Raw genomic sequence first — 26,286 nt, 5'->3', positions numbered from 1 at the left:
TGGTAAAGGTAAGTGTTTTAGGAGGAAGGGCTAATAATTAATTTAATTGTTATTGAGGAGGTGGGACATGAGCGGAAGGGATGTATATATTTAATTTAATTTAATCTTTATTTAAATATTTAAATTTGCCGATCGGGCGAACAGCTGTTTAAAAATGGCAGCAATGCCTTCGCACAGGCAGCTGACGCTACTGCTGGGGATGGGCAGCCCACTGCTCCACGTGATCGGAGGCTTGGCATTGTGGTAGCTCTTTAACGTGCGGGGCCGGACACCATTTGTTTTCACCAGCATTCTTATAAATCTCAGTCTTAGGTCTCAGCTCTTGATGGGCTGGTAGAATAGCTTACGATGGCCCCATTTTGATAAGATGAGGGCTGTTTACACTCTATTGTGTTGAAGGGTAATTGGAGACGTAGAATCTGTGAATGTCTTTGTTTTAACTCATTTTGTGCATCACTCACATCCATATGTGATGAGCTGTCTCATTTCCATGTAGATGAGGTTAATTTGTTTAGTTCCTGTAGACATGGATGTGTATTTTAGTGCAGGAGGTGGTATTTGTCATGTGACTGTGTCCTCCATCTAGTTGAAAGCAAATGTTCCAGTCTTTTAAAATTGTTCTAATTTTTATAGCTCTTCAGTTTATTTCTTTTATTTTCATTGCTGCACTTCTTGTGATTGTGGCAACTCCCCCAAAAAGGAAAAAAAGAAATGTCTTGGATTCTATTTTTTGTTGTTTGTTCTGATGACTTAGTCAGAAAGGATGAAAGAAGATATACGGTCACGCCAGTACACACATTCATTTCATACACTCCTCAGCCTTCCAAACCTAGTACAAGCTTTTGTGGATAGAGTGTGTATTTTTACATCCTGGACAGTACAGTGACTAGGACATAGATTTTTTTGGGCGATGTGTATAATTTTTCAGTTGGATAGTTGGAGGAGTAAACTCCATCGAAAAAGCCTGGCTTTTATAACTTTGAATTTTTGCAGGAATGTGAGCAGATTGTGGTCTGTGTAAATTTGAACCTCTTTGTGAGAGCATGGAATAGCAGAATAGGGGGAATGAGTGAGTAGGACACTTATCAGAGAGATAGCAGGTTATTGACTGAAATCAGTGGATTCAAATCTCCTGCACTCTGGGGAAGCTCAATGATAGATGGGGGAGCTCCCTGGTGAACAGGGACTTTAAATTTGCTGATGTAACTGTAAATGTGGGCAAGTAGTCAGCACCTACAAGCAGGCAAGTTCAAGCAATGAGCCTGAACCAAGTGAGGAAAGGGGACCCTCTTAGATCAGGCACATTGTACCCCAAACATGGCCATTGGGAGAACAGTTGCATCCGACCTTCCCGCTACACTGGCACCATGCCACACACATACTGTTGGTCCATTGAACGGCAATCCCGAGGCCTGACTTTATTGTCTTGTTCCCACCTCAGGGGATCATCTTGCCTCAGCTTTTCACTGGTTTCATAGCCAACATCTTCAATGCAATCATTAATTATCTCTTCCTCTTTGTGCTGATGCTGGGAGTACCGTAAGTAGAAAACAAATTTTTAAAAATGTTAAAATATCAGTTCATAAACTTTCACAGAATGATGACACAAACATGGTTTGAAGCTGCCTTTAAAATGTGTACTTGGTGTTTTTCAGAGGCTCAGCTGCTGCCAATGTTGTTTCTCAGTACTGTCAAGTTATACTTCTGTTTGTATACATTCGATGGAAAAAGTTGTACGTTGGGACCTGGGCAGGTAGGGTCCGGGTGGTAATTCCAACTTTGGACGATGGTTTAAATGGACGATAACCAATTTGCCCTACTTTCCTTTCTCCTTCTGTGCTTTTCAGACACTTTCTGTACTGTGCTCGTAACTCATTGTTCTTTGTGTAGGATGGTCTACTGACAGCCTGCAGGAGTGGGGCCACTTTATACGCCTGGCAATTCCTAGAATGATTATGCTCTGTATTGACTGGTGGACATATTATATTGGAACTTTTCTAGCAGGTAAATGAACGACCTCACTGATAAAAAAGTATACACACACCTTCCACTTTTGTTAAGTGGGGCTGAAGGAGACCGGAGTCATTCAATGAAATGTAGTGCAAATAGATACCCTCAAAGCAGATAAGCAAGGCTACTCTTTGCCCTGTGGTCTTGAGGTTTACAATGGTTCACAAACACACACAATATGAAGACACTGGGGGAGAAATTCATCTTGGCTGCTGGTGTAAAACAAGTGAGAGTCAATCCACCCGATTCCGTGCAGTATAAAACGAGCTTCCAATTCACTATCACCCCGATCATCACAAGACAAATTTCTATCTCACTCTCTCCTTCAGTCAAATCACAATACACAGTTCCCCCTGCACTGGACAAAACAAACACAAAGTGATAGATCATAGCAAGATCAAGAGTATGATCACAAGATGGCAAAATCAATAGAAGGCAAATAACCAAGGAAACTGAAGATTGAATAGCAGCTATAAAATCACACAATGTATCATAAAAGCAAGAATACTGAATCAATCTGTGCCCACATGCAGCAAGACCTGGACAACATTCAGTCTTGGGCTGAAAAGTGACCAGTAGCATATGTGCCACTCAAATGCCAGGCAATGACCATCTCCTACAAAAGAAAATCTAATCATTTCCCCTTGATGTTCAAAGGCATAACAATCACTGAATTCCACCCCCGCCCCCACTCCGCCCCACGTCAACATCCTGGGGGTTGCCATTAACCACAAACTTAACTGGCCCAGCTGCATAAACATAGTGGTAACAAGAGCATGTCTCAGGATGGGAATTCTGTGTTGAGTAACTCACCTCCTGACTCCCAAAGCCAGCCTGCCATCTACAAGGCACCAGTCAGGAGTGTACTGGAATATTCTCCGCTTTCCTGGATAAGTACAGCTCCAATAACACTCAGGAAGCTCGCCACCATCCAGGACAAAGCAGCCTGCTTGATCAGCACCCCACCAACCACTTTCAATATTCATTCCCTCCACCACCGATGCACAGTGACAGCAGTGTGTATCATAAATAAGCTGCATTGCAGCGACTCACCACGCCCATGACTTCTTCTACCAGCAGATGTGTGGGAACACCATAACATGCAAGTTCCCCTCCAAGTCACACACCATCCTGACTTGGAAATATATCTCCCTTCCTTCACTGTTGCTGGATCAAAATCCTGGAACTCCCTCCCAAACAGCAGTGTGGGTGTCCCCGCACCAGATGGACTGCAGTGGTTCAAGATGGCAGCTCACCACCACATTCTCAAGAGTAATTAGGGATGGACAATAAATGCTGGTCTTGCCAGCGAAGCCCACAACCCATGAAAATTTTTTTTAAAAAGAACAAGTAGAAGGACAATGTTTCAGTGATCGATCCAGGAAATGGCCCATAGTACCTGAAAACCTATATGGAGGTTTTATCCCACTAAACTCATTAGGAAAGCCAATGCAATGGGAGTCTATTTGCCAAATTAAAGTTGATTTTATACCATCGTGTTCTAAATTCTGGACCTGCATCAGGCATTAAAATCTATGTTTGATGTAAGTTGACAATCTGATCCAATAATTCATGTATTCTTGCTGTTCGGGGACCTGACTGGTTTCATTTACCAATGTTTGGTGCCTGGTTAACTTGTTTTGCTAAAAATGACTCTTCCTCTATTTCTCCCTCCCAACCCCACCTCAACCCCCCCACGTCCCCAACAGAGGATTGAGGAGATGAAATCTTGTCAGGGTGACACAGTGGTGCAGTGATTAGCATTACAGCTTCACAGCTCTAGTGACCTGGGTTCAATTCTGGGTACTTCCTGTGTGGAGTTTGCAAGTTCTCCTTGTAACTACATGGGTTTCTGCTGGGTGCTCTGGTTTCCTCCCACAGCCGAAGACTTGCAGGTTGATAGATAAATTGGCCATTGTAAATTGCCCTTCGTGTAGATAGGTGATGGGGATTTGGTAGGGAATATGGGATTAATGTAGGACTAGTATAAATGTGTGGTTGTTGGTTGGCACAGACTCAGTGGGCTGAAGGGCCTGTTTAGGTGTTGTATCTCTCTATAATAAGAATTTCAAGCTTAGCTGGCTAAAGGCAAAGAGTGATGCCAAGTTTAATCACCCAAATTCAGTTAATGTTCCAACGGAGTTTTCCTGAAGAGGAGCAATCATTTTCCATCAAATACTAACCTCTAGTTTGTCCTAATAATCAGAATTATGAAACTTTTCAGAAGCAATAGCACTTGGAATGTTTGTCTGAGGCCGAACAACATTCCAGGTGAAGCCGTTCCTCAAAATCATACAGAAACTTAACCAGAGACTCACAGCATTTGCTGCTTCATCACCTTCTCTGTTTAGTTTCTGTAGCTGATTAGAGGATACACTTAGTTCCACTCTGTGCCCTGAGTGTGTGTCAGAATCGGGAAGAAAGATTTGCATTCATACAGCTCCTGTCATGATCTCAGGATGTCCGAAAATATTTTACTGCCAATGAAATACTTTTTGAAGTGAAGTCACTGTTGTAATGTAGGAAACACGGGAAAGGAGGTTCATGGATCATTGGCCTAAAGTTGGCCTATTTTGAAAAACTTATTTGAGAAATGGAAGGTCTTTGAGTGAAAAACGAGGGCCCCTGGAGTCACCCAGTGAAGGGACAGATTATCGATACAGTGGATATTTGGCACTGCGAGTCTTATTCAGTTCCATTCATCTCCAGAATGGGTTGAAGAGGGAATGGAGTTGAGCTTTAACATTTGTCGTGAAGTATTGTATTTGTGTGGTTTTACATTTCCAATTCTATTGTTTTATGTTGACCACTTTACCAATTTTTCCATTAAATAAAGGGAAAAGAGTGAAGAGTAGAGTTAAGGAATGGTAATAATTGTACATCAATTGTATTTCATTATATGCAAGTGGAGTATTTTAATTGAGGTTTCACTTGCACACATATAAAGAGACACTTACGGAAACTGTAGTATGCTTGTAAAGTTTCACTCTCTAAATAAATGTTAGACTGAGTAAAGATTGGCTCCACTTCTATTTATAATGGGGAACAAAGAAATGGCAGACCAATTAAATATATACTTTGGTTCTGTCTTCACAAAGGAGGACACAATTTACCTCCCAGAAAAATTGGAGAACATAGGGTCTAGTGAGAAGGAGGAACTGTCTGAAATCAGTATTAATAGGGAAATAGCGTTAGGGAAATTGATGGGATTGAAGGCCGATAAATCTCCAGGGCCTTAATCTACACCCCAGAGTACTTAAGGAAGTGGCCCTTGAAATAGTTGATGCACTGCTGGTCATTTTTCAAAATTCTATAGACACTGGAACAGTTCCAATGGATTGGAGGGTAACTAATGTAACCCCACTATTTAAAAAAGGACAGAGAGAGAAAACATGGAATTATAGACCGGTTAGTCTAACATCAGTAGTAGGGAAAAAGCGAGAGTCCATTATCAAACATGTAATAGCAGAGCACTTGGAAAACAATGACAGGATTGGACAAAGTCAACATGGATTTATGAAAGGGAAATCATGCTTGACAAATCGAGTGGAATTTTTTGATGATGTAACGAGTAGAATAGATAAGGGATGTGGTGTATTTGGACTTTCAGAAGGCTTTCGATAAGGTCCCACATAAGGGATTAGCGTGCAAAGTAAAGCACATGGGTTGGGGTAAGGTACTGACATGGATAGAGAACTGGTTGACAGATAGGAAACAAAGAGTAGGAATAAACGGGTCTTTTTCCGAGTGGCAGGCAATGATACCGCAGGGATCAGTGCTAGGACCCCAGCTATTCACAATATCTATTAATGAAATAGATGAGGGAATTAAAGGTAATTTATCAAAGTTTGCAGATGACAGAAAGCTGGGTGGGAGTGTGAGCTGTGAGGAGGATGCAGAGAAGTTCCAGTGTGATTTGGACAGGTTTAGTGAGTGGGCAAATACATGGCAGATGCAGTATAATGTGAATAAATGTGAGGTTATCCACTTTGGTGGCAAAAACAGAAAGGCAGATTAATGGCCTGTTCCTGCTCCTATTTTCTATGTTTCTATGTTATCTGAACAGTGATAGATTGAGAAAGGGGGATGTGCAGAGAGACCTGGGTGTCCTTGTGCACCAGTCGCTGAAAGTAAGCATGCAGGTGCAGCAGGCAGTTAAGAAGGTGAATGGTATGTTGGCCTTCATAGCAAAAGGATTCGAGTACAGGAGCAAAGATGTCTTGCTGCAATTATACAAGGCCTTGGTGAGATCACACCTGGAGTATTGTGTACAGTTTTGGTCTCGTTATCTGAGGAAGGATGTTCTTGCTATGGAGGGAGTGCTGCGAAGGTTCACCAGACTGATTCCTGGGATGGCAGGATTGACGTATGAAGAGAGATTGGGTCGAATAGGCCTGTATTCACCAGAGTTTAGAAGAATGACAGGGGATCTCATAAAAATCTACAAAATTCCAACGGGCCAGGAGATTGCCTCGGCTGGAGCATTTCAGTTATGAAGAGAGACTGAAAAGGATAGGGTTGTTATCCTTGGAGCAGAGAAGGCTGAGGGGGGACATGATTGAGGTGGACAAGATTATGATAGGTTAGATAGGAAGAAATCTTTTCCCTTAGCGGAGGGGTCAAGAACCAGGGGACATAGATTTAAGGTAAGGGGCAGGAGGTTTAGGGGGGATTTGTGAAATTTGTTTTTCACCCAGAGGGTGGTTGGAATCTGGAACGCACTGCCTGAAGGGGTGGTGGAGCCAGGAACCCTCACAACATTTAAAATGTATTTAGATGAGCACTTGAAACATCACAGCATACAAGGCTACGGGCCAGGAATATGGGATTAGAATAGTTGGGTGCTGGATGGCTGGCACAGACACGGGCCGAAGGAGCCTGTTTCTGTGCTGTATAACTATGAATCTATGACTGGACAGACTAGATGCAGGAAGGGTGTTCCCGATGGTGGGGGAGTCCAGGACCAGGGGTCACAGTCTAAGGATAAAGGGTAAGCCATTTAGGACTGAGATGAGGAGAGATTTCTTCACCCAGGGAGTGGTGAACCTGTGGAATTCTCTACCATGAAAAGCAGTTGAGCCAAATCATTAAATATATTCAAGAAAGAGTTAGATATAGTTCTTAGGGCTAATGGGATCAAGGGATACGGGGAGAAAGTGGGAGCATGTTACTGAGTTTGGATGATCAGCCATGATTGCATTGAATAGCAGAGCAAGCTCGAAGGGCCGAATGGCCTACTCCTGCTCCTATTTTTATATGTTTCTATCCTTCACCAACTGGCTTTCTGGAATAGAATGTGGTTGCAGAGAATGGTTGCCTAAAAATAAAGTTTGAAAACAAAGAAAAACATTCAGACATAAGATTACAATCCTATGAGCCATTGTGAGAAATGTCAGAAAGCAAGTGAAAATTGTTGGGATATGATTACCCGCCAATGTTCTCAGAGCCCGAACCATATGACCAGTGGATGAATGAAGTGGATATATGGACAAGTATTGGCCTTGGCATTGTCGCTTCCTACCCAAAGTAAATCAGAAATGAAGTATTTTGTGAGCTGGATAGTGATGAAGGTTTGGACCTTCTATTAGAGTTCTTGAATGAAATTTACAAGGAAGATAATCTATCAAATGCCAATGAGGCATGGCCAGACCTCAATAGATTTTGATCTATGCCATGCAAGAATACATCATGGACTTTAACAGGCTATATAAAAGATTGAGGAAGTTCAATCTGGGAAGCCCTAGATCAGTGCTATCATTTAAACTGCTGGAGTGTGCTAAGGTGTCTCGTATGGACAGGCTCCTGGTTTTAATTCATGTTTGCTTATTGGAAAGAGACTCCCTGTTGGAACAGATGCCTTCTGCCTTAAAAAGTCCTGGGGAGACAGCCATTTCCTTCAGCTTTGGTGGAACAAATGGTCCAGTTGCTGGACACATGCATCAATTCAATGGAAGAGTTACAGACCAGTAGAATAAGCACCATTAGTAGATCTGGCTATTACAGCAGAAGACAGAATTAAAACAGTGAATGAATCCCAGAAATGCCCAAGGAACAGTTAATAGGTCCTTCAGATGTGACTCAAAGTATCATTATGAGATGAACCGCCCAAAGTGGAGAGGCAGATCACTTGAAATGACACATGAGACAGAGAAATCTGAGACAAAAGATGAAGGTAATGATGAATACAAACAAATTGTACTCGTCACAAGGAGTTTTAGTCCTGTGATTAATGTGTTAGTCACAAACTCATTTGACTGTGTTGTGCTAGGTTAAATTAAAGTGCATGGGATTGGGGGTAATGTATTGTGATGGATAGAAAATTGGTTGGCAGACAAGAAACGAAGAGTAGGAATAAATGGGTCTTTTTCTGAATGGCAGGCAGTGACTAGTGGGGTACCGCAGGGATCGGTGTTAGGACCCCAGCTATTCACAATATATATGAATGATTTAGAAGAGGGGATTAAATGTAATATCTCCAAATTTGCAGATGACACAAAACTGGGTGGGAGTGGGAGTTGTGAGGAGGATGCAGAGAGGCTTCAAGGTGACTTGGACAAGTTGAGTGAGTGGGCAAATGCATGGCAGATGCAGTATAATGTGGATAAATGTGAGGTTATCCACTTTGGTGGTGAAAACAGAAAGGCAGATTATTATCTGAACAGCTATAAACTGAGAGAGGGGAATATGCAACGAGACCTGGGTGTTCTCGTACACAAATCGCTGAAGTTAAGCATGCAGGTGCAACAGGTGGTAAAAAAGGCAAATGATATGTTGACCTTCATAGGGACAGGATTTGAGTACAGGAGCAGGGATGTCTTGCTGCAATTATACAGGGCCTTGGTGAGGCCACGCCTGGAATATTGTATTCAGTTTTGGTCTCCTTATCTGAGGAGGGATGTTTTTGCCACAGAGGGAGTGCAGCGAAGGTTTACCAGACTGATTCCTGGGATGGCAGGACTGACATATGAAGAGAGATTTAATCGGTTAGGATTATATTCGCTGGAGCTCAGAAGAGTGAGGGGGGATCTCATAGAAACCTATAAAATTCTAACAGGGCTTGACAGGGTAGATGCAGGAAGAATTTTCCCGATGGTGGGGGAGTCCAGAACCAGGAGCCATAGTCTAAGGATACGGGGTAAACCTTTCAGGACTGAGATGAGGAGAAATTACTTCACCCAGAGAGTGGTGAGCCTGTGGAATTCACCACCACAGAAAGCAGTTGATGCCAAAACATTGTATGTTTTCAAGAAGGAGTTAGATATAGCTCTTGGGTCAAAAGGGATCAAAGGATATGGGGGGAAAGCGGGAACAGGTTACTGAGTTGGATGATCAGCCATGATCATAATGAATGGTGGAGTAGGCTTGATGGGCCGAATGGCCTACTCCTGCTCCTATTTTCTATGTTTCTATGTGTTGATATATAGATTTTGAAATGAGGAAGTACCTGTAGAAAAGGCCATAAAAAAGCAAATGAGATTCTGAATTTTATGTATAACCATATTGAATATTAAAGCTAGGGAATGATGTTGAATTTCTGAAAGAAATTGCTTATGTCACAATCGAAATATTGTATGCAGTCTAAATATATCAGATTAGAAACACAAAAAGAGTACGGCAAAAGTTCACTACTGTGATACCAGAAAAGAGAGGGTAGGAGAGAAAAGCAAAAGTAAACATTGATCCCTTAGAGGCTCAAACAGGGGTAATTATAATGAGGAATTCGGAAATGGCAGAAATGTTTATCAAATATTTTGTATCTGTCTTCACAGTAGAAGACACAAAAAGCATACCAAAAATAATGGGGTACCGAGAGGCTAATGAGAGTGAGGAACTTAAACTAATTAACCTCAATTGTGAAAATGTACAAAAGCAGTCAGGCAGTGGTAGAGGAGCAGATATGTAGGCAAATCTCAGAGAGGTGCAATAATAATAGGGTAATAATAGTAGGCGATTTCAACTTCCCCTATGTTAGAGGGGATAGTATTAGTGCAAAAAGCTTAAAGGGGGCAGAATTCTTCAAGTGCATTCAGGAGAGCTTTTTGAGCCAGCACGTAGAGAGTCCTACAAGAGGAGGAGCGGTACTGGACTTAATCCTAGGGAATGAAACCGGACAAGTGGTAGAAGTGTAGGGCGGCGCAGTGGTTAGCACTGCAGCCTCACAGCTCCAGAGTCCCGGGTTCGATTCTGGGTACTGCCTGTGCGGAGTTTGCAAGTTCTCCCTGTGACCGTGTGGGTTTTCGCTGGGTGCTCCGGTTTCCTCCCACCGCCAAAGACTTGCAGATGATAGGTAAATTGGCTGTTGTAAATTGCGTAGGGAATATGGGATGACTGTAGGGTTAGTATAAATGGGTGGTTGTTGGTCGGCACAGACTCGGTGGGCCTGTTTCAGTGCTGTATCTCTAAATAAATAAATAAATAAATAATGTGAGTAAAAGCCAATAAATTCCCCGGACCTGATGGCCTACATCCGAGGTGCGGAGCGAACTTGCAGCTGGGAAGTCAATTTCAGTGGAAGTTAAAAGTTAATTCCCTTTTGTTTTCGGAGGACCAGGGGACTGCTGGGTAAGTAAAAACTATATATTTGGGTGGTAGCTGTACCCGAGACACTACACATGTAGTGTTTCCCACCCACCCTCCTCCTCTAACCAAAAAAAAAGGACTCTGGTGTGTTGATAAGGTAAGCTTTTTATTTAAGAAGTTCTGTCCGTTGGATTGCTAACCTAACAAGTTTTGACTTTTTTGGGGGGGGCGGTTTCAGTAGATTTGTTGGGAATTTAGAATAGTGGGAATAGAGGTTAAGGCAGTTGTATGTTCCTCCTGCAGAATGTGGGAGGTAAGGGTCGCCAAGAGTGTCCCTGCTGACTGCATCTGCGGGAAGTGCACCCAACTCCAGCTCCTCGAGAACCGCGTTAGGGAACTGGAGCTGGAGCTGGATGAACTTCGGATCATTCGGGAGGCGGAGGGGGTTATTGAGAGGAGTTATGGGGAGGTAGTCACACCTCAGGTAAAAGAAGTAGGTAGATGGGTTACCGTCAGGGGAAGAAGAGGGAACCAGCAGGCAGTGCAGGGATCCCCTGTGGCCATTTCCCTCAACAACAGGTACACTGTTTTGGATACTGTTGCGGGGGACGACTTACCAGGGGTAAGCATTGGGGTACAGGTATCTGGCACAGAGTCTGTCCCTGTTGCTCAGAAGGGAAGGGGGAAGAGGAGCAGAGCATTAGTCATTGGGGACTCCATAGTTCGGGGAACAGATAGGAGGTTCTGTGGGAACGAGAGAGACTCACGGTTGGTGTGTTGCCTCCCAGGTGCCAGGGTTCGTGATGTCTCGGATCATGTTTTTGGGATCCTTAGAGGGGAGGGGGAGCAGCCCCAAGTCGTGGTCCACATAGGCACCAACGACATAGGTAGGAAGAGAGATGGGGATTTAAGGCAGAAATTCAGGGAGCTAGGGTGGAAGCTTAGAGTGAGAACAAACAGAGTTGTTATCTCTGGGTTGTTGCCCGTGCCACGTGATAGCGAAGCGAGTAATAGGGAGAGAGAGGAGTTGAACACGTGGCTGAAGGGATGGTGCAGGAGGGAGGGTTTTGGTTTCCTGGATAATTGGGGCTCTTTCTGGGGTAGGTGGGACCTCTACAAACAGGATGGTCTTCACCTGAACCAGAGGGGTACCAATATCCTGGGGGGGGAGATTTGCTAGTGCTCTTCGGGGGGGTTTAAACTAATTCAGCAGGGGAATGGGAACCTAAATTGTAGTGCCAGTGTACAGGATGTTGAGAGTAGTGAGGTCAGGGATAAGGTTACAAGGATGCAAGAGGGCACTGGCAAGCAAGAACCTGGTTTAAAGTGTGTCTACTTCAACGCCAGGAGCATCCGGAATAAGGTGGGTGAGCTTGCAGCATGGGTTGGTACCTGGGATCTCGATGTAGTGGCCATTTCGGAGACATGGGTAGAGCAGGGGCAGGAATGGATGTTGCAGGTTCCAGGATTTAGATGTTTCAGTAAGAACAGAGAAGATGGTAAAAGAGGGGGAGGTGTGGCATTGTTAATCAAGGAGAGTATTACAGCGACAGAAAGGACATTTGAGGACTCATCTACTGAGGTAGTATGGGCCGAGGTTAGAAACAGGAGAGGTGAGGTCACCCTGTTGGGAGTCTTTCATAGACCTCCGAATAGTTCCAGAGATGTAGAGGAAAGGATAGCGAAGATGATTCTCGACAGGGGTGAGGGTAACAGGGTAGTTGTTATGGGGGACTTTAACTTTCCAAATATCGACTGGAAATACTATAGTTCGAGTACGTTAGATGGGTCAGTTTTTGTCCAGTGTGTGCAGGAGGGTTTTCTGACACAGTATGTAAACAGGCCAACCAGGGGCGATGCCACATTGGATTTGGTACTGGGTAATGAACCCGGCCAGGTGTTAGATTTAGATGTAGGTGAGCACTTTGGTGATAGTGATCACAATTCGGTTAGGTTTACCTTAGCGATGGGCAGGGACAGGTATCTACCGCAGGGCAAAAATTATAGCTGGGGGAAAGGAAATTATGATGCGATTAGGCAAGATTTAGGATGTGTAGGATGGGGAAGGAAACTGCAGGGGATGGGAACAATCGAAATGTGGAGCTTATTCAAGGAGCAGCTACTGCGTGTCCTTGATAAGTATGTACCTGTCAGGCAGGGAGGAAGTTGTCGAGCGAGGGAGCCGTGGTTTACCAAAGAAGTTGAAGCGCTTGTCAAGAGGAAGAAGAAGGCTTATGTTAGGATGAGACATGAAGGCTCAGTTAGGGCGCTTGAGAGTTACAAGCTAGCCAGGAAGGATCTAAAGGGAGAGCTAAGACGAGCAAGGAGAGGACACGAGAAGTCATTGGCGGATAGGATCAAGGAAAACCCTAAGGCTTTCTATAGGTATATCAGGAATATCAGGAAGTTATATCAGGAAGTTGTGTGTGGAATCAGAGGAGGTAGGGGAAGTGTTAAATGAATATTTTGCGTCAGTATTTACAGTAGAGAAAGAAAATGTTGTCGAGAATACTGAGATTCAGACTACTAGGCTAGATGGGATTGAGGTTCACAAGGAGGAGGTGTTAGCAAGTTTGGAAAGTGTGAAAATAGATAAGTCCCCTGGGCCAGATGGGATTTATCCTAGGATTCTCTGGGAAGCCAGGGAGGAGATTGCAGAGCCTTTGTCCTTGATCTTTATGTCGTCATTGTCGACAGGAATAGTGCCGGAAGACTGGAGGATAGCAAATGTTGTCCCCTTGTTCAAGAAGGGGAGTAGAGATAGCCCTGGTAATTATAGACCTGTGAGCCTTACTTCATTTGTGGGTAAAATGTTGGAAAAGGTTATAAGAGATAGGATTTATAATCATCTTGAAAAGAATAAGTTAATTAGCGATAGTCAGCACGGTTTTGTGAAGGGTAGGTCGTGCCTCACAAACCTTATTGAGTTTTTCGAGAAGGTGACCAAACAGGTGGATGAGGGTAAAGCAGTGGATGTGGTGTATATGGATTTCAGTAAGGCGTTTGATAAGGTTCCCCACGGTAGGCTATTGCAGAAAATATGGAAGTATGGGGTTGAAGGTGATTTAGAGCTTTGGATCAGAAATTGGCTCGCTGAAAGAAGACAGAGGGTGATGGTTGATGGCAAATGTTCATCCTGGAGTTTAGTTACTGGTGGTGTACTGCAAGGATCTGTTTTGGGGCCACTGCTGTTTGTCATTTTTATAAATGACCTGGAAGAGGGTGTAGAAGGGTGGGTTAGTAAATTTGCGGATGACACGAAGGTCGGTGGAGTTGTGGATAGTGCCGAAGGATGTTGTAGGGTACAGAGGGACATAGATAGGCTGCAGAGCTGGGCTGAGAGATGGCAAATGGAGTTTAATGCGGAAAAGTGTGAGGTGATTCACTTTGGAAGGAGTAACAGGAATGCAGAATACTGGGCTAATGGGAAGATTCTTGGTAGTGTAGATGAACAGAGAGATCTTGGTGTCCAGGTGCATAAATCCCTGAAGGTTGCTACCCAGGTTAATAGGGCTGTTAAGAAGGCATATGGTGTGTTAGCTTTTATTAGTAGGGGGATCGAGTTTCGGAGCCACGAGGTCATGCTGCAGCTGTACAAAACTCTGGTGAGACCGCACCTGGAGTATTGCGTGCAGTTCTGGTCACCGCATTATAGGAAGGATGTGGAAGCTTTGGAAAGGGTGCAGAGGAGATTTACTAGGATGTTGCCTGGTATGGAGGGAAGGTCTTACGAGGAAAGGCTGAGGGACTTGAGGTTGTTTTCGTTGGAGAGAAGGAGGAGGAGAGGTGACTTAATTGAAACATATAAGATAATCAAAGGGTTAGATAGGGTGGATAGTGAGAGTCTTTTTCCCCGGATGGTGATGGCAAACACGAGGGGACATAGCTTTAAGTGGAGGGGTGATCGATATAGGACAGATGTCAGAGGTAGTTTCTTTACTCAGAGAGTAGTAGGGGCGTGGAACGCCCTGCCTGCAGCAGTAGTAGACTCGCCAACTTTAAGGGCATTTAAGTGGTCATTGGATAGACATATGGATGAAAATGGAATAGTGTAGGTCAGATGGTTTCACAGGTCGGCGCAACATCGAGGGCCGAAGGGCCTATACTGCCATGTAATATTCTAATTCTAATTCTAATTCTCGGGTTTTAATGGAAGAGACTGCGGAGATAGTAGATGCATTAGTTATGATTTTGGAAAATTCCCTAGATTTAAGAACGTTCCCTGTGGATTGGAAGGTATGAATTGTAAACCCTGTCTTCAAGAAAGGAGGGAGAGAAAACACAGGGAACTACAGACCAGTTAACCTGGCATCAGTTGTTGGGAAAATGCTGGAATCTATTATTAAGGAGGTGCTAACAAAGCATTTCAAAAATCATAATAGGATTATGCAGAGTCAATATGGTTTTCTGAAAGGAACATCATGTTTGACAAATTTATTGGAGTTTTGAGGATGTAACTTGCAGTGTAGATAAAGTGAAACCAGTGGATGTGGAATATTTGGATTTTCAAAAGGCAGTCAATAAGATGCCACAACAAAGGCAATTACATAAGATAAGGGCTCATGGGGTTTGGCAAAAAATATCAGCATGGATAGAGGATTGGTTACTGGATAGAAAGCAGACAGCAGGCATAAACAGGGCATTTCCAGGTTGTAATTAATGTTTTGCCACAATGATCAGTGCCAGAATCTCAGCTATTTACTCTTTATATTAATGACTTCGATAAAGAAGCCGAGAGTAACGTGTCCAAGTTTGCTGACGATACAAAGTGAGGCAGGAATGTAAGCTATGAGGATGACACATAAAGGCTACAAAGAGATATAGACAAGTGAAGTGAGTGAGAAATAAGGTGACAGATGGAGAATAATGTGGGAACTATGAGGTTATTGACTGGTAGGAAGAATAGAAAATACTGTCTGGAGTTTAGAAGAATGAGAGGTAATCTGACTGAAACATTTATGATTGTGAGGGGGCTTGACAGAGTATACGCTGAGAGGCCATTTCATTGGCTGGAAATTCTAGAACTAGAGGACATGTTCCCAGGATAAAAGGTCAATCATTTAAGACTGAGATGAGGAGGAATTTCTTCACTCACAGGGTTACGAATCTTTGGAAATCTCTACCCCAGAGGGCTATGGATGCTCATTCAGTGACTATATTCAAGACTGAGATAGATATACCTTTGGACTGTATGGGGAATTAAGGGATATAGGGATCCATTGGGAAAGTGGAATCAAGGAGGTTCGAGGGGCCATATGGCCTACTCCTGCTCTGATTCCTTGTGATCTCATGCTACAGCCACAAACAACAGCTTGAAAAATTGGGCCTTCCATCACTGAACAGAAAAGTTTGAAGGAGAATCTGATCGAGAATTTCTAAAATACAAAATGTTTTCAGAGAGTAATTGATGAAAATTGCTTTCACTCAGTAACAAGGAGGCATGGCTCAGAATTAACATTAGAAAAACAAAGGGAAGGCGTTATCAGAAATGTTTTCACAGAAAGCGTCATTCGAACATGGAATACTATAGCACAAGGAGCTACTGGAGAAGAGAACATAACATCACTTAGAAGGGAATTAGTACTTGAAAAGGACGAGTATAAAACAATGTGATGAAAGGACAGGAAATGGGATGATAGAAGATAGCTCCAGTTGAAAAGCTAGCACCATTGCAGTCAAAACTGGACTGAATGGCCTCCTTGAATTTTATGGCTATTTAAATGTGTGGTTTGCAACTTCACAAACGGATTTAGTGGTATTATTGAAGGTGCATTGTCTCTCCAGTTCAGGTGAGCTGTACTGGATCTGGTTACAAAGAGTGGAATAGTCCCATACAAAGATATGAATTAGGAGCAAGAGTAGGCCACTCGGCCCCTCAAGCCTGCTCTGCCATTCAATAAGTTCATGGATGAACTGATTGCTCCACATTTCCACCTACCCTGATAACCTTCCACCCCCCTTACTTATCAAGAATCTAACTACCTCTGCCTTAAAAATATTCAAAGATTCTGCTTCCACTGCCTTTTCAGGAAGAGAATTCCAAAGACTCACAACCCTTTGAGAGAAAATATTTCTCCTCATCTCTGTCTTAAATGGGCGACCCCTTATTTTTAAACAGAGACCCCTCGTTCTGGATTCTCCCACAAGGGGAAACATCCTTTCCACATCCAGCCTGTCAAGACCCCTCATGATCATATATGTTTCAATCAAGTCACTTCTTACTCTTCTAAATTCCAGCGGATACAAGCCTAGCCTGTTCAATCTTTCCTCGTAAGACAGCCCACCCATTCCAGGTATTAGTCTAGTAAACCTTCTCTGTACTGCCTCCAACACATTTACATCCTTCCTTAAATAAGGAGAACAGTACTGTACACAGTATTCCAGATGTGGTCTCACCAATGCCCTGTATAGCTGAAGCATAACCTCCCTACTTCTGTATTCAATTCTCCTCATGATAAACGATAACATTCTATTTGCTTTCCTAATTATATGCTGAACCTGCATACTAACCTTTTGCCATTCATACACTCGGACACCCAGATCCCTCTGCATCTCAGAGTGCTGCAATCTCTCACCATTTAGATAATATGCTTCTTTTTTATTCTTCCTGCCAAAGTGGACAATTTCACACTTTCCTACACTATACTCCATTTGCCAAGTCTTTGCCCACTCACTTAACCTATCTATATCCCTTTGTAGGTCCCTTATGTCCTTTTCACAAGTTACTTCCCTACCTATCTTTGTGTCATCAGCAAATATAGCAACCATACCTTCGGTCCCTTCATCTAAGTCATTTATATAAATTGTAAAAAGTTGAGGCCCCAGCACAGATCCCTGTGGCACACCACTCATTACATCTTACCAAGCAGAAAATGACCCATTTATGCCTAAGCTCTGTTTCCTGTTAGTTAACCAATCTTCTATCCATGCCAATATGTTACCCCCATACCATGAGCTTTTATTTTCTGCAATAACCTTTGATGTGGCACCTTATCAAATGTCTTCTGGAAATCAAAGTACAATACATCCACCGGTTCCCCTTTATCCAAAGCACATGTAACTCCCTCAAAGAACTCCAAGAAATTGGATAAGCATGATTTCCCTTTCCTGCATCCTGGTTGATAGCGAAAAGGATAGCTGTCGGCTGCAGGAAGATATCAATGGATTGGTTCGGTGGGCAGAAAAATGGCAAATGGAAGTGTGAGGTGATGCAATTGGGGAGGTCAAACAAGGCAAAGGAATACATGATCAATGAGAGAATACTGAGAGGTGTAGAGAAAGTGAGGGATCTTGGAGTGAATGTCCATAGATCCTTAAAGGTTGCAGGACAGGTCGATAAGGCGGCTAAGAAGGCATATTGAATCCTTTCCTTTATGAGCCAAGGTATAGAATATAAGAGCAGGGAGGTTATGCTGGAACTGTATAAATCATTAGTTAGGCTGCAACTTGAGTACTGTGTGCAGTTCTGGTCACCTCATTACAGAAAGGATGTAATTGCATTAGAGAGGATACAGAGGAGATTTACGAGGATGTTGCCAGGACTGGAAAAATGCAGCTATGAGGAAAGATTGGATAGGCTGGGGTTCTCCTAAGAACAGAGAAAGCTGAGGGGAGATCTGATTAAAATCTACAAAATTTTGAAGGGCCTGGATAGAGTGGATGGGAAGGGCTTATTTACCTCAGCAGAGAGGTCAGTGACTAGGGGGCATAGATTGAAAGTGATTGGTAGAAAGATTAGAAGGGAGATGAGGAAAGGTTTTTCATCCAGAGGGTGATGGGGGTCTGGAACTCATTGCCTGTAAAGACAGTAGAGGCAGAAATTCTCAACTCATTTATCAGATCTCTGGATATGCAGCTCAAGTGCCGTTACCGCCCCAGCTCTTCAAACTCTCGCCACTGTCTCTGGAATACCCTTTATTTCTGGGAATTTCTTCAACAATGACGAGGCTGCAAAATGAGCACCTCTTTCCCCTCTGCACCAAATTCCCACAAGAAGCAATTTGCTCCCTTCACACTCTGTCGACGGCTCACTCAGACAAAGTCTCCCCTCCATGTGGCCCTTGCTCTTTGCGGTTTGAAAACCCTGACTGCTTGTCTAGAGTCTCTGATGAGTCACGAGCCAGCTTAGCTTCTGGCGACAGTAATTAACACCTGTTGAACCAACTACTTTCAGCTGATGGACAGGAGATTATACAATCGGTTTGGTGGAGAATTAGATACGTTTCTGGAAAGAGCAGAGTATGAAAGATATGACGAGATGTTCAGTGGGTGTAAACTCACTATTGGCACAGCCAGTCTGGAAACACATTTCACTTCCTGCCAGAAGTTGATGGGTATCAATCTCCTAATTTTCCTCAGTAACAGGTTACAACAGGTTCCACGTGTCTGGGTAGCATTGTCAGAGCTGAGTTGATTTGAATTCTCCATTTTTCCAATCCTTCCTTGCAAAATGAAAATAAGCCAGTGATTATATTTCTCTTATTTAGAAACTACTTTTGAAGTGTCGACATTGTTGTAATGTTGGAAATGTGGCAGAGAATTTACTCATAACAAGCTCCCACAAACAGCAATGTAATAATGACCAGAGAATCTGTTTTAGTGATTTTGATTGAATGATAAATATTGACCAGGATAGTGGGGAGAGCTCCCCTGCTCTTCTTTCAAATAGTGCCATGGGATCTTTCACATCTACCTGAGGGCCTCGGTTAACATCACATCCAAAAGGTGGCACCTCTGACAGTGCAGCTCTCCGGCAGTTCTGTGCTGGAGTGTCAGCCTAGATTTTTGTCCTCCAATCTTATTCATGGGACTTGAACCCACACCCTTCTGGCTCAGAGGTAACGCAAGTGTTACCCTTTGAATCATGGTTGCTGACACTGTAAGCAGTCCAATAGTAGGTCAGCTGTCTATCTCTTTAACTGGTAAATGGTCTGTAGATTGGAGAACAATCAATATAGTGGTCTATTAAAGAGATCCTGCTGATCCAGGGGTAAATGTATTGTCTGGCCTGTTACTAGTCTGTACAGATTGGGCAAGTGCCAATCCTAATCTCTGTGGTATTAGCATTCTCAAAGTGGGGCTGTTGGTTGGGCTGCTACAATTGGTCTGAGTAGCACTGGGTTAAGGAAGGAGTGGAAAGATCTGCCAAGGCTCCCACTCCAGGTCATTATCCAGTGACCCATGGACATTGATTGAGAACAGGATCAAATCCAGCTGCAATGCACTCACACAACCAAACAACCTCCCAACATTCACCGTTTACGTTTCAACACAGGAGGAATGACGACTCCAGACAGGCACCAGAGTGCACCTGATCACTGTGGTACCTACCCCAACATGAGGTCAACATCCTCAGGAGGAAAAGAGCAGGAAACAGGGGCAGATTTTCTTATTAAAAAGAGAAAATAATATCAGAGAGTGAGTGAAAAAGGGGCTTTGTGACCACTTATAGGTAATATAATTATGAATCAAGACATGAGTGTTTTTAGAACATAGAACATTACAGCGCAGTACAGGCTCTTCGGCCCCCGATGTTGCGCCGACCTGTGAAACCATCTGACCTACACTATTCCATTTTCATCCATGTGTCTATCCAATGACCACTTAAATGCCCTTAAGGTTGGCGAGTCTACTACTGTTGCAGGCAGGGCGTTCCACGCCCCTACTACTCTCTGAGTAAAGTAACTACCTCTGACATCTGTCCTATATCTATCACCCCTCAACTTAAAGCTATGTCCCCTCGTGTTTGCCATCACTATCCGAGGAAAAAGACTCTCACTATCCACCCTATCTAACCCTCTGATTATCTTATATGTCTCTATTAAGTCACCTCTCCTCCTCCTTCACTCCAACGAAAACAACCTCAAGTCCCTCAGCCTTTCCTCGTAAGACCTTCCCTCCATACCAGGCAACATCCCAGTAAATCTCCTCTGCACCCTTTCCAAAGCTTCCACATCCTTCCTATAATGCGGTGACCAGAACTGCACGCAATACTCCAGGTGCGGCCGCACCAGAGTTTTGTACAACTGCAGCATGACCTCGTGGCTCCGAAACTCGATCCCCCTACTAATAAAAGCTAACACACCATATGCCTTCTTAACAGCCCTATTAACCTGGGTGGCAACTTTCAGGAATTTATGTACCTGGACACCAAGATCTCTCTGCTCATCTCCACTACCAAGAATCTTCCCATTAGCCCAGTACTCTGCATTCCTGTTACTCCTTCCAAAGTGAATCACCTCACACTTTTCCGCATTAAACTCCATTTGCCATCTCTCAGCCCAGCTCTGCAGCCTATCTATGTCCCTCTGTAACCTACAACATCCTTCGGCACTATCCACAACTCCACCGACCTTCGTGTCATCCGCAAATTTACTAACCCACCCTTCTACACCCTCATCCAGGTCATTTATAAAAATGACAAACAGCAGTGGCCCCAAAACAGATCCTTGCGGTACACCACTAGTAACTAAACTCCAGGATGAACATTTGCCATCAACCACCACTCTCTGTCTTCTTTCAGCTAGCCAATTTCTGATCCAAAGCACTAAATCACCTTCAATCCCATACTTCCGTATTTTCTGCAATAGCCTACCGTGGGGAACCTTATCAAACGCCTTACTGAAATGCATATACACCACATCCATGTCTTTACCCTCATCCACCTGTTTGGTCACCTTCTCAAAAAACTCAATAAGGTTTGTGAGGCACGACCGACCCTTCACGAAACAGTGCTGACTATCGCTAATGAACTTATTCTTTTCAAGATGATTATAAATCCTATCTCTTATAACCTTTTCCAACATTTTACCCACAAATGAAGTAAGGCTCACAGGTCTATAATTACCAGGGCTGTCTCTACTCCCCTTCTTGAACAAGGGGACAACATTTGCTATCCTCCAGTCTTCCGGCACTATTCCTGTCGACAATGACGACATAAAGATCAAGGACAAAGGCTCTGCAATCTCCTCCCTGGCTTCCCAGAGAATCCTAGGATAAATCCCATCTGGCCCAGGGGACTTATCTATTTTCACACTTTCCAAAATTGCTAACACCTCCTCCTTGTGAACCTCAATCCCATCTAGCCTAGTAGCCTGTATCTCAGTATTCTCCTCGACAACATTTTCTTTCTCTACTGTAAATACTGACGAAAAATATTCATTTAACGCTTCCCCTATCTCCTCTGATTCCACACACAACTTCCCACTACGATCCTTGATTGGCCCAAATCTAACTCTAGTCATTCTTTTATTCCTGATATACCTATAGAAAGCCTTAGGGTTTTCCTTGATCCTATCCGCCAATGACTTCTCGTGTCCTCTCCTTGCTCTTCTTAGCTCTCCCTTTAGATCCTTCCTGGCTAGCTTGTAACTCTCAAGCGCCCTAACTGAGCCTTCATGTCTCATCCTAACATAAGCCTTCTTCTTCCTCTTGACAAGCGCTTCAACTTCTTTAGTAAACCACGGCTCCCTCGCTCGACAACTTCCTCCCTGCCTCACAGGTACATACTTATCAAGGACACGCAGTAGCTGCTCCTTGAATAAGCTCCACATTTCGATTGTTCCCATCCCCTGCAGTTTCCTTCCCCATCCTACGCATCCTAAATCTTGCCTAATCGCATCATAATTTCCTTTCCCCCAGCTATAATTCTTGCCCTGCGGTATATACCTGTCCCTGCCCATCGCTAAGGTAAACCTAACCGAATTGTGATCACTATCACCAAAGTGCTCACCTACATCTAAATCTAACACCTGGCCGGGTTCATTACCCAGTACCAAATCCAATGTGGCATTAATTATCAATTAATTACCCATTGCCAACAACAGACAACCATAATTTGATTGTACCATTGGTACAATGCAGTATATGTAACTGTACATGTCATTTGCAAGAGTGGAGATCATGAGCTGCACTGAGATTTCCACAGCTCTGGATAATTATAAAACAAAGACAGTGACAGAGAGCCAAATCACACTCTGAATTGTTTGGAGTGTTTCCTTTCAAATTTTGGAAACAATTCCCAGCAACATGTCAATGATTACTAAAAGCACAGCATTACCAAAAGCCAGAAGTGCTGAGTTGATGATCCATCTCGGCCTCCTTCTGAAGTCCCCAGCATCACAGATGCCAGTCTTCAATCAATTCGATTCACTCCACGTGAGTGAATCACTCCCAATAACTAGCAGATTTAATCTTGTAAGGTATCTGAAAGAAAGACATAAAATACTGGAAATACTCAGCAGGTCAGGCAGCATCTGTGGGGAGATAAACAGAGTTAACGTTTCAGGTGGATGACCCTTCATCCAAACTTTTCTCAGTACTCTCAAACTACACTTCTGTTTCCATACAGTCAATGGAGAAAGTTGGATGTGGAACCTGGGCGGGGAATGTACAGTCTATCTGTGTGAGTAATTTTTGTTTCTTCAAAAGTCTCTTAATTATTTGCTTTGCACTTTTCTACCTCCCTCTCCTGAATCTCGCTCAGTTTCACTCCTCTGGATGTCAACAGCTCTCCGGACCCATGCACAAGTGCCCATTCTTTGAATGTTAGAAAGTTTTATGAGAGGAACATGGGCTAACTGATCCTGACCTGTAAATATAAACAACCAAAATTTCAGACCAAATTAAATCAAAAACCTCCATATTCTGTACAAAGCATTACATTGAGAGACACCCCTCCTCTCGGCCACCTAACAATTTCTTCATACATGCCTTCTTTTTGTAGAACAATCAGACAATTGATAACTTGCATCCAGCCATTTAATTTTGGAGATTTCCTTTCTCACCAGCATTTGTTTCAAACCAGCAAGGTCAAAGCATTTCTCACTCACACTTTTCGGAGAGTCTACATTATCCCACAGTGAGCCATTATCTACATAACATTTAGCGGTTATACTATCTTCACTACACCTCTTTGTACTTAAAATATTTGACAAATAGAATCTCATGTTTGCTCAGAATAGTTTTGCTGTCCACAAACTCCCATATACTGCAGGCACACAACCTGCTCTGCCATATCTTAGTTTATATTTTTATATCTACATTTGAGTTTGTTGTCAGTTTTTTTTATTTCTTTGTCGACAACACTGATTTGCAGGAAATACTAAAATACTGGACAAAATTATTAAATACTTACTGCCTTAATCTCACAGGAACCACTACAAGTAGTGGAGGCAAAAAGCAGCATCTCCGTCCCCCTCTGCACTGAAATCTCATTCTCACTCAATTCCTCACATTTACACTCTGTTTATGATGCACTCCAATTCAGAGCAAACTGGACAACCATTCTAGACCTAGTTGCACCTCGTGCAAGTTGTTCTGCTGCAACTACAACACTGGAAGCAAGCTGACATTCTGTAAAATTGCCCAGCAATGTCATGTGCACAAAAAGCAGAACATATCCATTCCAGCCAATTATTATCCTATCAGCCTACTCTCAATCATCAGCAAAGTGATGGAAGGTGTTGTCAACAGTGCTATCAAGCAGCACTCAGTTACCATTAACCCATGCTCAGTTTGGGTTCCACCAAGGCCAATCAGCTCCAAAACTTATTACAAGCTTGGTACAAAATTCCAGAGGTGAGGTGTGAGTGATTTCCCTTGACATCAAGGCAACACTTTACTCATTGTGGCATCAAGAAACCCGAGCAAAATTGACGTCAATAGTGATCAGAGTGAAATGTCTCCATTGACTGGAGTTTTATATAGCAGAAAGAATGATGGTTGTGATTTTTGGGAACCAACCAACTCAGCCCCAGTACATTGCTGCAAGAGTTCTTCAGGATTGTGTCCTCAGCCCAACCATCTTCCGCTGCCTCATCAATGACTTTCCTTCCATCATATGCTCAGGAGTGCGGATGTTCATTGATGATTGAACAGTGTTCAGTCCCATTCACAACTCTGCAGATCGTAAAACAATTGGTGCCCACATGCAGCAAGTCCTGGGAAATATCCTGACTACAGGGTTGATAAGTGACAAGCAACATTTATACTATACAAGTGTCAGGCAATGATTATCTCCAAGAAGAAAAAGTCTAACCAACTTGTTTTGACATTCAAAGGCGTTACGGTAGTCGACTCACCCACCATCAACATCCTGGGGTCACTATTGACCAGAACCTCAATTGAACCAGCCACAGAAAAGCCATAGGTACATCAGTAGGTCAGAGGTTAGGTCTTCTGTGGCAATTGGCTCACCTCCTGACTCCCCAAAGTATTTCCATCACCTATAAGGCACTACTCAGGAGTGTGACGGAATCCTCTCCACTCATTGGATTGGTAGCTCTGGTCTCAGCTTAATTATTAGGGATAGACTGAATAATTACAGGCCAGTTATTCTAACCTTAATCTTTTGAAGTCTGCCATGACTACAAAGAAACACTGACATGCACTGATCATAACCCATTAAACTGAAATGCCATAATATTCTGATGGAGTTTATTATTACAACGTTATCACTTGAAGGTTGTACATATTTTGGGAAAAAACAATGTTATCGCCAATGCTTTGTCATGAATTTAACCTTATTAAGTTGCATGAGTAACAATGGTACAAAGCAAAATTGTGTTAACTACCAGTAGAGTGAATGGGAGCATGACTGCGAAAATATGTTTAAAATGTTTTCAACTTGATTTTTTTTCGTTGTAATGAAACACATTCAAAAGTGCTGTTACATTTCTTCAAGGATGGAGGTGTTATGTGAGTGCTTCTATTTTTTCTTTGCAAAAAAATGCTTTGGGAACTGATATTTGAATTGTGGACTGAGTGAAGTGTGCACAGACTGCAAGGCACCTGTTTCCAAGCAGCTCAACAGGGAAATTACATTTATGACTGTCACATGACTTGATTGTGGGTTTTCATTTCACTTTGTATTTTGAAAGACCAGTGGGCTGGACCAGCAGCATCCGGTGACAGCTGGCTGGGACCTATTTTCACAGACCAGGGAAAAAGCTTACTCTCTGAAATAAGACTTGCATCTCTTGGAAAAAGGAATCCTACATTTGAGGTGTGGCTGTGATCTTCCTGGGGAGAAGAAACGACCCCGGAGAGAGAAAAGACCCAGGAAAAGAGGAGTTGCTACACTCTGTGGAAGAAGATTGCTTTACAGAGTGGATGCTTGCATTTTTAAAGGTAGCAGATTCCTATTGCCTTCAGTCTCTGAAACATCTCTACCTCAAGAGTGATTCCTGTTGCCTCTGGTGTTTTAAGAGATCCTGAACTCTCAGGAAAGCTTCTATTGCTAGACTGCTACTTCAAAACACAAGTAGACCCATTGCTACACCCTTTGCCGAAAGACCTCTGTGACGATTGCTGCAGCTGAATTGCTCTGAATGCCTACTCATCACAGACTGTTCATCAACCTTGCTTGGAGAGATTTTGAGTGGCATCCAACTATTCGACTCTGGGACACCTAACCAATCCAGAAATACCCTACCAGACCGTAACAACCCAATTATTTTATTATTCCTAAGAAAGAGTTGTAAACAAAAACGGCCTTTTTCCCTTGTTAACCAGATTTTGAATGTGTGTGCATGTGCATGAAGGTTAGAAAGAATACGGAGTTATAAAATCTTTTCATATAGATTTATCTCATTATTGTTTAAGATTTAGTTTATTAATAAATAGTTAATTTTGTTGTTGTTTAAAGAAACCTGGTTTGATGTGCTTTATTCTGGGGGACAAATAGAGTGTTTAACTTGGTTATTCTCCAGTAGGTAGGAAACGTTACTAATATGGTGTGACCTGTGGAGCAGTGGG

At 43.0% G+C, this 26,286-nt stretch overlaps 1 pseudogene; it reads left to right on the top strand.

Annotated features, from left to right (window-relative positions):
• The window catches only part of LOC137346416 (multidrug and toxin extrusion protein 1-like), a 34,395-nt pseudogene extending 26,855 nt beyond the window's left edge, over nt 1–7,540 (top strand).
• The last annotated feature ends 18,746 nt before the right edge of the window (nt 7,541–26,286 follow it).

Source organism: Heterodontus francisci, chromosome 30, assembly GCF_036365525.1.
Source record: "Heterodontus francisci isolate sHetFra1 chromosome 30, sHetFra1.hap1, whole genome shotgun sequence".
NCBI lineage: Eukaryota > Metazoa > Chordata > Chondrichthyes > Heterodontiformes > Heterodontidae > Heterodontus > Heterodontus francisci.
The sequence above is the reverse complement of the archived record's forward strand: the minus strand, read 5'-3'. Positions and strand labels throughout refer to the sequence as shown.